A 13,949-nucleotide genomic window follows, 5' to 3' on the forward strand; every position below is an offset into this window, starting at 1 on the left:
ATCCCTGTATCTCTGGAACTAAGCCCACTTGGGCATGATGGATTTTGTTTTTATAGGGAGCTGAATTTGATTTGCTAGGATTTTATCAAGAATTCTTGCATCTATATTCCTAAGGGATATTGACCTGTAGTTTTCTTTTTTTGTTGAGTCCTTTCATGGTTTTTTTTTGTTTGTTTTTTTTTTTTGACAGAGTCTCACTTTGTTGCCCAGGCTAGAGTGAGTGCCGTGGCATCAGCTTAGCTCACAGCAACCTCAGACTCCTCGGCTTAAGCGATCCTACTGCCTCAGCCTCCTGAGTAGCTGGGACTACAGGCATGCGCCACTATGCCTGGCTAATTTTTCTATATATATTTTTAGTTGTCCATATAATTTCTTTCTTTCTTTTTTTTTTTTTTTTGGACAGAGTCTCACTCTGTTGCCCAGGCTAGAGTGAGTGCCGTGGCATCAGCCTAGCTCACAGCAACCTCAAACTCCTGAGCTCAAGCGATCCTCCTGTCTCAGCCTCCCGAGTAGCTGGGACTACAGGCATGCGCCACCATGCCCGGCTAATTTTTTCTATATATATTTTTAGCTGTCCATATAATTTCTTTCTATTTTTAGTAGAGGTGGGGTCTCGCTCTTGCTCAGGCTGGTCTCGAACTCCTGAGCTCAAACGATCCGCCCACCTCGGCCTCCCAGAGTGCTAGGATTACAGGCGTGAGCCACCACGCCCGGCCCATATAATTTCTTTCTATTTTGAGTAGAGACGGGGTCTCACTCTTGCTCAAGCTGGTCTCAAACTCCTGAGCTCAAACAATCCACCCGCCTCGGCCTCCCAGAGTGCTAGGATTATAGGCGTTAGCCACCTCGCCCGGCTGAGTCCTTTCATGGTTTTGCTATCAGGGTGACGTTGGCTTCCTGAAATGTGTTGGGGAAGATTCCTTCCTTCTCAATATTGCGGAATAATTTCTGTAGTATAGGCACCAGTTCTTCTTAGTAAGTCTGGTAGAATTCAAGTGTGAAACCCTCTGGTCCAGGAAATGTTTTTTAGGAAGGTTTTCTCATTGCTACTTTAATTTCAGTATTTGATATTGGTGTGTTCAGGAATTCTATTTCTTCCTCATTGAGCCTAGGGAGATTGTGTGTTTCTAAGAATTTGTCCATTTCCTCCACATTTTCCAGTTTATGTGCATAGAGTTTTTTTATAACATTCAGAAATGATATTTTGTATTACTGTGATATCAGTTGTAATTTCTTCTTTTTTATTTCTGATTGAGTTTATTAGAGTCCTTTCTTTTCTGCTTCCGGTTAATCTAGTGAGAGGTGTGTCAATTTTGTTTATCTTTTCAAAGAACCAACTTTTTGTTTCATTAATCTTTCATATAGTTCTTTTGTTATGGACTTCATTTAGTTCTGTTCTGGTCTTGGTTATTGCTTTTCTTCTGCTGAGTTTGAGATTGGTTTGCACTTCTTTATGCAGTTCTTTGAGTCAATTAATTAGATTGTTGGTTTGTGTTCTTTCAATCTTTTGGATGTAGGTATTTAAGGCTATGAAGTCCTCTCAGGACTGCTTTAGCTGTGTCCCAGAGATTTTGATAATTTGTGTCCTCCTCATCATTTAGTTGAAAGAATCTTTTGATTTCTGTCTCAGTCTCCTCCTTGATCCAATAATCGCTCAGCAGTAGATTGTATAGTTTCCATAACTTTCTGTAGAGATGAATGTTTCTGTTGGAGGTGATTTCTAATTTTATTCCACTGTTGTCTTAGAAGATAAAGAGTATAATTTCTATTTTTTTAATATTTTGAGACATGTTTTGTGGCCTAGGATGTGGTCAGTCTTAGAGAGTGTCCCATGAGGTGATGAGAAGAATGTATACTCAGTGGTTTTTGCATAGAAAGTTCTGTAAATGTCTGTTAGTCCCATTTGTCCTAGAGTTCTGCTTAAGTACAATGTTTCTTTGTTTATTTTCTGTTTGGAAGATCTCTCCTATTCCATCAGTGGGGTATTAAAATTTCCAGATATTACAGAGCTGTTGTTTATTATTTTGTTTAGATCAAGTAGGTTTTGCTTTATGAATCTGGGCACACCTTTAGGTACATAAATATTTAACACTGTTATGTCTTCATGTTGAATTGTTCCCTTTACCATTCTATAATGACCATCTTTGTCTTTCATTTCTTTTGTTGATTTGAAGACTACATTATCTTATATGGAAACTGCTATACCAGCTTTCTTTTGTTTTCCATTTGCATGGAATATTCTTTTGCATTCCATCACCTTGAGCCTGAATGAGTCCTTGTGGGTAGATGTGTTTCCTGAAGACAGCAGATATTTGGTTTCTGTACATTTATTCATTCAGCCAGTCTATATCTCTTCAGTGGGCAGTTCAAGCCAAGCCATTCACATCTATTGAAAGAATTGATAAGTGGGGTGGATTTCTGTTCATCCTGTTGAATAGAACTTTGTTGCTTTCTTTTATGCCTTGAGCCACTGTGGTGTCTGACCTTTGACCTTTAGCTTTTAGATGATTTTACACTGGTATCCATTGTTCTGATCCATGTGTAACACAGTTCTGAATAGTTCCTGCAGGGCTAGTGTTCTTTTGACAAATTCCCTCATCTGTTTGCTTGTATGAGAAAGTATTTATTTCCCCCTCATATATGAAACTTAGTTTTGCAGCATACAAAATTCGAGGGTGGGCATTATTCTGTTTGAGAAGACTGAGAATGGGGCCCCAGTTCCTTCTAGCTTGTAAGGTCTCAGTTGAGAAATCTGCAGTTACACTGATGGGTTTTGCTTTGTAAGTCACTTGCTGCTCTCACCTTATGGCTCTTTCATGTTTATTTTGTCCAGTCTGATGACTACATGTTGTGATGTTTTCCTCTTTGTGATGAATCTCCCAGGAGTCCTTTGAGTTTTTTGTACCTGAATATCTAAATTTCTGGCAAGGACAAGGCAATTTCCTTCAATTATTCCCTCGAATAGATTATTCAACCCATGTGTATTTTGTTTTTCACCCTCATGAATAGATATGATTCTTATGTTAGGCCTCTTTACATAATCATGTATTTCTTGTAGGCTTTGCTCTTTTGTATTATTTCTCTCTTCTATCTCTGTGACTGACCTGTGGAATTGAAAGATGTTGTCTTCAAGCTCTGAGATTCTTTCTTATGCTTGATCTAACTTATTCTTAAGGCTTTCCACTGTGTTTTGTAATTCCTTAAATGAGTTTTTCATTTCCAGAAGTTCTGTTTGATTTTTAATATTTCAATTTCATTAGTGAATTTTTAATTCATTTCGTGCATTATTTTTTTTTTGTGGTTTCTTTGTGTTGGGTTCCCACTTTCTCATGCATTTCATTGAGCTACTTACAATCCATGTGCAAAGTTCTTCATCTGTCATTTCAATGTTCTGATTTTGGTTTGGTATTCATTGCTAGAGAACTAATGTTCCCATTTGATTCTTCATACTTCCAGAGTTCTTTTGCTGATTCCTTCTCATCTGGAGCAGCTGTTCCTTCTTACCTTTGTATTTTCTTTTGTATAGATAATGACATGCCCAGTTTAACATCTGAGCCAGTAGGTGGTGCATGTGGCAAAGAATTGACCACACCCTGTGTGATGAGTCAGTAAATGTAGTAAAAGGGCATGCAAATTGACCTCCCTGTCAGTAGGTGGTCCTTGCTGGGAGGAACAAGCTTCAGTTTTGTTTTTGGGTCCTGTAACCAGCTCTAGTTTCTCAGGAGAACCATTCTAATGCCGTAGGTGGTGGATGGGACCCTGGAACTTCCATGTGTGTTCTTATTCTATACCTCATAAATATGAGTTTTAAGTAATAAAGTCATATTCATATTCATTATTCTAACAATGGGGAGAATTTTGAGCCATTTACTGGTTGGGCTAAAGACTCATTCTTTATTTTGATTCCAGATAATTCCGTGTCAAGTGCCTAAAATATTAATTTTTATGAAATACAACAAAATAGAAATAAATGTATTGATAGCCATAAATTATGAAAGTAAACTAAAGAAATTGATATGAATAGACATATATGATGAAATAGAATATATAAACAGTCATATAATAATAAAAAGAAAATAATTAAAAATATTTCCATATAGAAAAGTTCAGTATGAAAGTGCTTAAATTGTAAAATCCATCAATATTTAATGAAGAATTAATATGAATTCTTTATAAAAATGTTCAGCAGTAGAAGATGTAACAGTTCCCAATTCCTTGATAAGCCAGCATACCATGATCCTAAGACCAGACAAAAGTATCACAAGTAAAGAAGAATATGTGCCAATATTCCATAAATATACAGACACAGAAATCCTCCTAAATACTAGTAAATTGAACTCAGCAACATAATGATTATATAGTATGACTAAGTAGGATTTTTTTACAAATGCAATGTTAGATTATTATTCAAAATTCAACCAATGTATTGCAAAATATTATTTGAATAAAAAAGTAATAATTTAAATAGGCAGAGAAAATTTTGACAAGTCCAACACCTATTTATGATAAAATTCCCAGAAAATTACTAGAAGAAAATTTCTGAGACTTGCTAAAATGCATCTACAAAAACCTACAGCTAATATAATTCTTAATAATTAGAGACTGGGTGCTTTACCCATAACTTTGGGAAAAGAATTTCCTCTTTTAGTACTCTTTTCAACATTGTACTGGTAGTATTAGCCAGAAAATTATACTTGAAACATAAATAAAATTCTTTAATTAGAAAAGAAAAAACAGAACAGACTTTTATCACACATTTCAAAACACTGTATAAAAATGTGTAAGGAATTTAATTTAAAAAACTCATTAAGCTAGGAAACAAATTCATTGTCACAAGCTGTAAGATCAGCAAACAAAATTTAATGTACTTTTATATAAAAGAAATAAACAGGCCAGGCGCGGTGGCTCACGCCTGTAATCCTAGCACTCTGGGAGGCCGAGGTGGGTGGATCGTTTGAGTTCAGGAATTCGAGACCAGCCTGAGCAAGTGCAAGACCCCATCTCTACTAAAAATAGAAGGAAATTATATGGACAGCTAAAAATATATATAGAAAAAATTAGCCGGGCATGGTGGTGCATGCCTGTAGTCCCAGCTACTCGGGAGGCTGAAACAGGAGAATCCCTTGAGCTCAGGAGTTTGAGGTTGCTGTGAGCTAGGCTGACGCCACGGCACTCACTCTAGCCTGGGCAACAGAGTGAGACTCTGTCTCAAAAAAAAAAAAAAAAGAAAGAAAAGAAATAAACAAATGGAAATTAAATTAAGAAAATGATTTTATTAATAATAGCATCAAAAAGAAGTGATTATAAATAAATTTTTAAAAATAAGTGCAAGTACTTTATATGAAAAAATTATTAAAAATGCTGAAAGAAATCAAAGAACTGACTGTATTGAGATATATTCAATGTCCAAGGGTAACAATACTTAATAGTAACATCAAAATACCCAAATAATTGATCTATGAATTCAATACAAATTTCCAAATAACTTTTCTTTTTTTTTTTTTTTTTTTTTTTTTTTTTTTGAGACAGAGTCTCACTCTGTTGCCCGGGCTAGAGTGAGTGCCGTGGCGTCAGTCTAGCTCACAGCAACCTCAAACTCCTGGGCTTAAGCGATCCTACTGCCTCAGCCTCCCGAGTAGCTGGGACTACAGGCATGCGCCACCATGCCCGGCTAATTTTTTGTATATATATATTTTAGTTGTCCATATAATTTCTTTCTATTTTTAGTAGAGATGGGGTCTCACTCTTGCTCAGGCTGGTCTCGAACTCCTGAGCTCAAATGATCCGCCCACCTCGGCCTCCCAGAGTGCTAGGATTACAGGCGTGAGCCACCACGCCCGGCCCCAAATAACTTTTCTTTAATTGAAATTGAGAAGCTCCCCCTAAAATTCATATGAAAATAAAATCATATAAACACATGAATTTTGAAAAGCTTCTGATATGAATTCCTACAATGTTACAGTAGTGAAATGTATAGTACTAGCATAAGGATAGATTTATGTAGATCAAAAAAATAGAATTGAAGGTCCATTAGTAAACACATTAATTTGTGGTAAAATTGATTTTGTCAAAGATGCCAAATAATTGTAATGGGAAAAAATTCCACTCAACAAATGATAATGGAAAAATTAAATATCCACATGCAAAAAAATGAAGTTGGACCCCTAATCCAAATCACACACCTACAGAAATACTCAAAATGGATTATATACCTAAATGTAAGAGATGAATCTGAAAAATTTTTGGGAAAAATATTAGAGCACCTTTTTGTGATGTTGAGTTTGGGAAAGAATTTTTTAGATATTACACCAAAAGCACAATCAAGAAAAGAAAAAAAATAATCAATTATACCTTATCAAATTAAAAAAATTACTTGAACATAATAACAAATATTAAAGGAAAAATTCCTTATTGAGAGAAAATATTTTAAATTATATATCTGTTTAAGGTCTAGTAGAGAGAATCTCTTACAAGTTAGTAATAAAAAAGTTTACTAATTAAAAATGGACAAAGTATTTAAACAGACATTTTTCCTAAGATGTAAAAATTTGCATGTAAAATATGCTCAACGTTTTATTCATTAGGGAAATGAAAACCAAACCACAATAATAAAATAATCAACACCCACTAGAATCGTTATACCCGTGGTACAGGAGTTCAGAGCATCTTACTAGAATGTGTTTCCTAAAGGGTGGGTGTGCCTTACTAAATTTTATTCAACTTCTATTGCCCTTGGCACAGTGTGATGTACATGATTTAACATAATAAATGCTCCCTGGGTAAATGCGTGAATATCTGGAATGCCCAGGTTTGACTCTCTCAGAGTTAGGCCCTTTTTTCACCAGCCCAGCCAGAATTCTGCTTGGCCAGAGTTAAAATGCTTGTGGTTGTCACCTAAGCTGGCAGAGGGTTTCCAATATAAATGAGATAAGTGTCTTCTTAGAGAATTTCTCCTCGACAGAGATCCCTGTTCAGAATGCTAATAAATGCTCCCTGTGCCAACTTGCACCTCCTGATATTATCAGTGATCTCCATTATGAGGTGGTCAGAAGAAGAAAAGGGGCTTTGAGACTCCCTCATTTATTCACCCAACAACTCTGTCTCCAGAATTCACCCTGCACCAGGTGCACTGGTGGGCCCAACATATGGTACTGAAAATGACAAAGTGGTCCTGGATCCCCTTCCAGGAGCCCAGAGTCTGAGGACAGCTGGATTAAAGCAAGGACGTGTGAAAGAAAAAAGCAAGTGCTGTATTGAAAGTCATGTAGGATGTTGGGAAGGAGGACTGGGGAGTAACTGCATGCAGGGACCCAAATGCCTCACTAAGGTGACACTTATGCTGTAACCAGAATGACAACAGGAAGCCGGCCCTGCACAAGTTTGGGAACAGTGTGTCAAGGAGAAGCCACCCCTGGTACGGAGACTTACAGGTAGAAGGAACTTTGGGAGAGAAGATAAGAGAGGGGCCAGTAGGGCTAGAAGGGGCCTGGGGAAGAGATGAGCAGAGGGAGGGAGGATCCTGGGGCGTGAGACATGAGGGGAGTGACCTGCTTCTCTCTGACAACACTGCCCCAAGACATAGTACTTTTAAACAACTATTTAATATCTCATAATTCGTGTGGACAAGAATCTGGGCACAGTATAGGGGGGAGCCTCTGCCTCAAGGTCTCTCATGAGGCTGGGCTGTGGTCTCAGCTGAAGCCGGATTGGGGGAGGATCAGTTTCCAAGCTCACTCATGTGGGTATTGGCAGGATTCAGAGTAGACACAGATCCTGGGCTCCCCCGTCTGCTGGCCTGGACACTTCCTCAGTTCTCTGCCATGTGGGGCTTACCACAGGGCAGCTCCTAGCATCAGAGCTTGCCTCCTCAGTTTGAGGAATACAATAGAGAAAGAGAAAGACAGGGACAGACAGAGAGATATTGAGGAAGGGAACAAAGGACAGAGTGAGTGGGAGGTAAATGAAAACTTTTTGATAATAAAATCTTAGAAGTTACAATAGACTAACTGCCTCCCATAACTTGTATGTTGAAATTTTAACCCCCAACTTAATATATCCAGCCTCCCTTGGGTGTTAATATCTTTTTGATTTTTTGCTAATCTGGTGTCTGTGTGGCAAACGAAATGATTGTTCCTTTCATTTCCAGGTTTCCAAATGATACTTGTGAGTCACCTCTGGGTTGTTTAGTACCTACTTGAGTTTTGTCTTCCTTGAGTCATCTGTGCAGATCCTTGGCCCTGTGATGGGCTTTTTCTCATGCTGGAGTCTCCTGCCATTTTCCTCATTGCCAGCTTAGGATTATTTAGCTGTTTCTTAAGGCTCCCTTTACTGCAAAATAAAGGGAAGCAATTATGTTGTTTTAAGTCAAAATGTTCCTTCTAGAGTGTCTTTTGCTGTGCATTGTACCCAAAATGTGAAGAAAATGAGGCTTCCCCAGGTCCTTCCCCTCCATGTCAAAAGCAGATAGAGCCTCAAGCAGCATGGAAGGAATTTCATGCAGCCCTCACTGCACAAGATTCTCTATTCTGATCTGTGGGCTGGTGAGCAGCTGGCTGCAGACAGGGAGAGTCAGACACGTTAAGACACCATAAGGAGGTCATGTCCACAGAATGTGAGATGTGATACCCTCCTAAAGCCTATGTTTTTTCATCTTTGTAATAAGGATTATTGGAGGACTCAGTGGAATAATGGTTTTCATACATACAGGCTATTAATACAGGTGGGGGCTATTGCTCTACAGCTGAAAGGATATCATGGAAACTCCATGAAGGTATTTTACTGGTGCAGGTCCTTGGGCTCACTATGCAATAGAAATTAGCCAGAGGCTGGAAGAGAGTCCCAAGCAAGGCTTTATTGGGGCTTATGTTCAACATAAGTGAGGCAGCACAGAGGAAAAGTTCTCTTGCTGAGTCCCCAAGGGAAGTTCAGGGAGAGTTTTAAAGAGGCTTAGGTGGGAAAAGGGTAGTGTGTAAGGAGGTAAAAGTGAAGAGTTTTTTGTGACTCTGTAGCTCTATTACATGCTTCTTCCTCCATTGTGTGTCCCATTAACATGTTAACTCTCCAACCCTGGGTGTGATTTTAGCATTCAAATAGGAATAAAATGAGTAACAATCAAGGCAAGTTCAGTGTGGGGGTCCTTTTTGGCTTGAGGTGGTTAGATCTGGATATATCTGGTTTCTTTGCAGAGAGGTTCTTCATCTAATGTCAGCATCTTGTTTCAGTGGTCTTGAAAAAAACTTTACCCAAGACACAGATTATTTGGCCTCCCTCCTTATATGGGTATGGGCTGAGTTCTAGTGGCTAGGAGGTCATTTGTCTTTTTGTTTGTTTGTTGTCTTCTACAGCTAATTAGGCTGGGCCATGCTGCCCTTGTTGCCTCCCTTGGTCAGAAGTGAGGCCAAGGCCTTCCCTATCCTGTCTCAGTATTAATAGGTTAATTATTTTCCACGCTCAGATGAAATTTTACTTTGAAAGCCTAGAACATTTTTCACCATGAAAACCCACATTCTTAACATGCACAAGTCCCTAAAGTGGTGTTCCTGGTTTGCACTCCAGACTCCGAACCTCTGGTAGCTTGTGGTGCTGTCACTGACCACATATATCTTCTTATCCTCCCTAGTATGAAAATGAGTCTTCCCTGAACCTAGAGGAGGCCAGAATGTGAAATATCCAGTGAGACACAAAGCAGATACTGGTGGACTCCCTAGCCTGCCAGGGTTGACCTATCTCCTTTTTCACCACCTTCTGGGGCTCCCACTGGGATTTGCCACCATCCCACATTTCCTGGAGCAGCTGTTTAGCAGGTGAGCACCTATCCCCTCCAAGGTACAGTGGTGACTCTGCCACCTATGTAGGGCCTGATTACAGAATGGGGGATGAACACAAACATACATACAGACACACAGAAAAAAACACACGGACACATATAGATGGTACAAGACTGCAGTATGGAAAGCAGCAGTCGCTTTATTTTTATACTCCTTTTGTCCAGCTGCTACTTCCTGGTACATGACTATCTTTAGAGCCCTGAGGGGACATGTTCCATTTCTTATGGAAATTGCTCAAGGGAAGGCAAACGTTTGCATGTTAACCTTTGGACCTCATTACCCACGCAGGACAATGAGACATACCTTGGCTATTTGCCATAGGAAACAGTTTGTCTATTTCAATAGGCCATTGTCCTTTAGCTCCAGGAAGCATTCAGCAGTCAATGGGCTGTGTGGGGACCCATTGACTTCTGGCCGCAGGGGGGTTCTGGACCCATTGACCTTTGGACCCAAGAAGCATGTCCAGCTTTGCTGATTCTGAGCTCAAGCCAATTCTTGCTCAGGGAGGATCCCTACACACCTACTAGCCATGTCACTAGGATACCACTGCAACTCTCTGAACCTCAGTTTGTCCTCTCAAAATTGGGGTGATCAAAACATGAACTTCACAGGGATTTTGTAGTGACTAAATGGACTAAGACATGACAAGCAGGTCCCTAGTGCCTGGCTCTGTGGAAAGGCTTCAGGGAATGATGTGGTTGTTCATTTACATTAATTTTTCTCCCCCTCACTGAAGCCCTCTATCTCATGTCTCAATGGTCCATTTTTCTCTATGTTTACAAACGCACAAACAGATCAAATCTGTCTTTTGTTTTTCCATTTGTAAAGTACTTTATTTATGCAGTCACTTTTCTAGATCCTTGGGATAATTTAGGAAAAAAAGCAAACGAAAATCCCTCAGCCTCAGTATTATTTGGGGAGTAAGACACTCACAGCAGACATCATAAGGGAGCCATATCAACAGAATGTGAGATGTGATGCCCTCAATGACTGCTCTAGGTATGGATGCATCCCCCCGGATTCCGACAAGGATGACAGTTCCCAGGACCAACCATGACATTTCAATAGATGCAAGAAAGGATTTGACTAAATTCGACATCCCTTCATGATATTATCTCTCAACAAACTAGGAATAGAACAAATTCACCCCAATGCCATGAAGGCCATGTATGACAAACACACAGCTAACATACTAACAAAAGGGCAATAGTTCTAAGGTTTTCCTCTAAGAGCTTGAACAAGTCAAGGATTTTCTCTCTTGCCATTTCTAGTCAACACAGTAATGGATGTCCAAGACAGAACAATTAAAGAAAAAATAAAAACCATCCAGATTGGAAAGGAAGGAGGTAACTTGTCCCTGTTTGCACATCACATAATCTTATATGCAACAAACCTTAAAGGTTTCACCAAAAAACTGTTAGAGCTAATAAACAAATTCAGGAAATTTTCAGGACACAAAATCTACATGTAAAACTCACTAGCACTCATAGGCACTAAAAATAAACTATCTGTAAAAGACATCAAGGAAACAATCCCATCTACAACAGCTATGAAAAAATAACTTAGAAATAATTTTCACAACAAAGATATAATATCTCTACCCTGAGAACTAAAGAACATTAAGAAATTGAAGAAAACACAAAGAAATGGAAACATGTTCTTGGTCAAGCATTAGCAGAAATAATATTGTCAAATGTTTATATTATACAAAATGATCTACAGATTCAATGCAATCCCAATCAAAATACCAATGACATACTCCAAAGAAATAAAAAATCTAAAAATGTGTATGATTCCAACAAAGACCCCAAAGAGCATAAGCAATGGAGTTTGGGGGGGAAAAAGCTAGAGACATCACAGTACTTGGTTTTGAAATATACTACAAACCGATAGTAACCCAAAGAATATGGTACTGGCATAAAATCAGACACATAGGATAATGGAGCAGAATAGGGAACTCAGACAAATTTATGCATTTACAGTTAACTGATTTTAGACAAAGGTGACAGGAAAACACAGTGGGGAAGGAACAGTCTCCTCAATAAATTTTGCTGGGAAGCCTTGATATCCAGACACAGAAAAGAAATGAGTCTCTCACATCATACCATATACAAAAACTAACTCAAAATTCATTAAAGGCTTAAATGTAACACCTGAAGCTCTGAAACTACTACAAGAAAATTTAGCATGACAGCTTCATGACATTGATCTAGATAATGATTTTTTGGATTTAACCTCAAAATTCCAGGTACCAAGTAAAAACAGGCAAATGGGATTACTAACTAAAACATTTCTACACAACACCAGGTAGAAATAACAGAATGATTACACAACTTATAAATGGGAAAAATGTGTAAATTATATACTGACAAGGGGTTAATATCAAAAATACATGAGAAACTCAAGTATACAAGAAAAACTGAGTAATTATTTCAATATAGGCAATAGACCTAAATAGACATTACTCAAAATAAGACATACAAATGGCCAACAGATGTAAGAAAAATTGTTCACCATCAGTAATCATCAGGAAAAAGCAAATCTAAACCACCATATCAACGAGTCAATCTTGTTAGAATGACTACCATTAAAATAGAAAAGATAATAAGTGTTGGTAAACATGTGGAGAAAAGGGAACACTTGCAAGTTGTTGGTGTGATTGTAAATCAATGCAACCTTATGGAAAAAAGTTGGGAGAATTCTCAAAAGTTAAAAAAAAAACTAAACTACCATGTAATATACCAATTGCATAATTAAGTATACATCCAAAAATATAAGATTAGTATTCTGAAGGAAGAGCTGTACTCTCACATTTATTGTCGTCTGATTTATAATAGCCAAGATATGGAATCGACCTAAGTGTCCATAATGGAATGGATAAAGAAAGTGTGTATGTGTGTAATATTTATACATATATAATGGCATATTAGACATAAAAATCCTGTCATTTTCCATCAAATGGATGAACCTGGAGAACATGTTAATTGAAATAAGCCAGGTATAGAAATACAAGTGTCTCATGATATCATTCACATGTGTAATTTAAACAAGTTGATCTCATTAGAGAGTAGAATGGTATTACCAGACACTGGAGTTTTTAGGAAGGATGGGAGCTTGGGGAGATAACTGTCAAAAGATACATAATTACAGTTAGGAGGAATAAGTTCAAGAAAGCTACTGTACAGCATGGTGACTATAGTTAATGATGACATAATGTATATTAAAAAATGCTAAAACACTAGATGTTATGTGTTCTCACCACAAAAATAACTATGTGAGGCACAATACTAGTTAATTGGCTAGAATTAAGCATTTAATAATGTATATATACTTGAAAACATCATGTCTTACATAAGAAATACATAAATAGTACCTGTCAATTTAAAAATAAATGTTGAAAAATTGTGGAACACTGGCAATATTCCAAATATTGAGTCTGTGCCTTTGTCATAAGCTTAGCTAAACGTCATCAAAAAATGTAGTTTTTTTATCTTTTTGTTATTCCATTACTTGGTCATAAGTATAGGAACTCTGATATTTATCAGTATGTTCAGAACCTAGTACCAAAAAATGGCAGTGGCCAATGCACTTTAAATGTGTGGTTCATGGCATTCCTTGTGCTGATGGTGATGGTATGGAAGACACCTAAGACACAGGTGGTGCTAATGGTTCCGTCTCTGGCCACACTGTGAACATGAAAAACAAGTTTGCATCCAAAATCACTGAGAAGATGTTTTAATACAAAACCTGCCATAATCTCTGAGATTTTTCAAGAGAGAATGATGAAATAGTTGGCTATGGTTGGGTGACTAAGAACGAAAACAGCGAAACAGTGGACTGCAAACTGTACCCATTAAATAAAGGAAGATATAAGAGTGAAAGATTTCTCAAGATTACAATATCAATCTGAAAAAAAGATTATTGCAAATTTTAAATTGATACAGCTCATTTTATTACTATCCAACACCTAGCATACACACTCAGAAATAAGATTCCCCTTACACACATAAGTTTTGCTAAACTATTTCATAAAAAAATTAATTTCAAGGTCAACACTTACCCTTATCTTTCATTCAGAATTTATTTCTGAGAAATGTTTTCTCTTAGGATATTTAGGAACTG

The sequence above is a fragment of the Eulemur rufifrons genome, chromosome 4, assembly GCF_041146395.1.
Source record: "Eulemur rufifrons isolate Redbay chromosome 4, OSU_ERuf_1, whole genome shotgun sequence".
In the NCBI taxonomy this organism is placed as follows: Eukaryota; Metazoa; Chordata; class Mammalia; order Primates; family Lemuridae; genus Eulemur; species Eulemur rufifrons.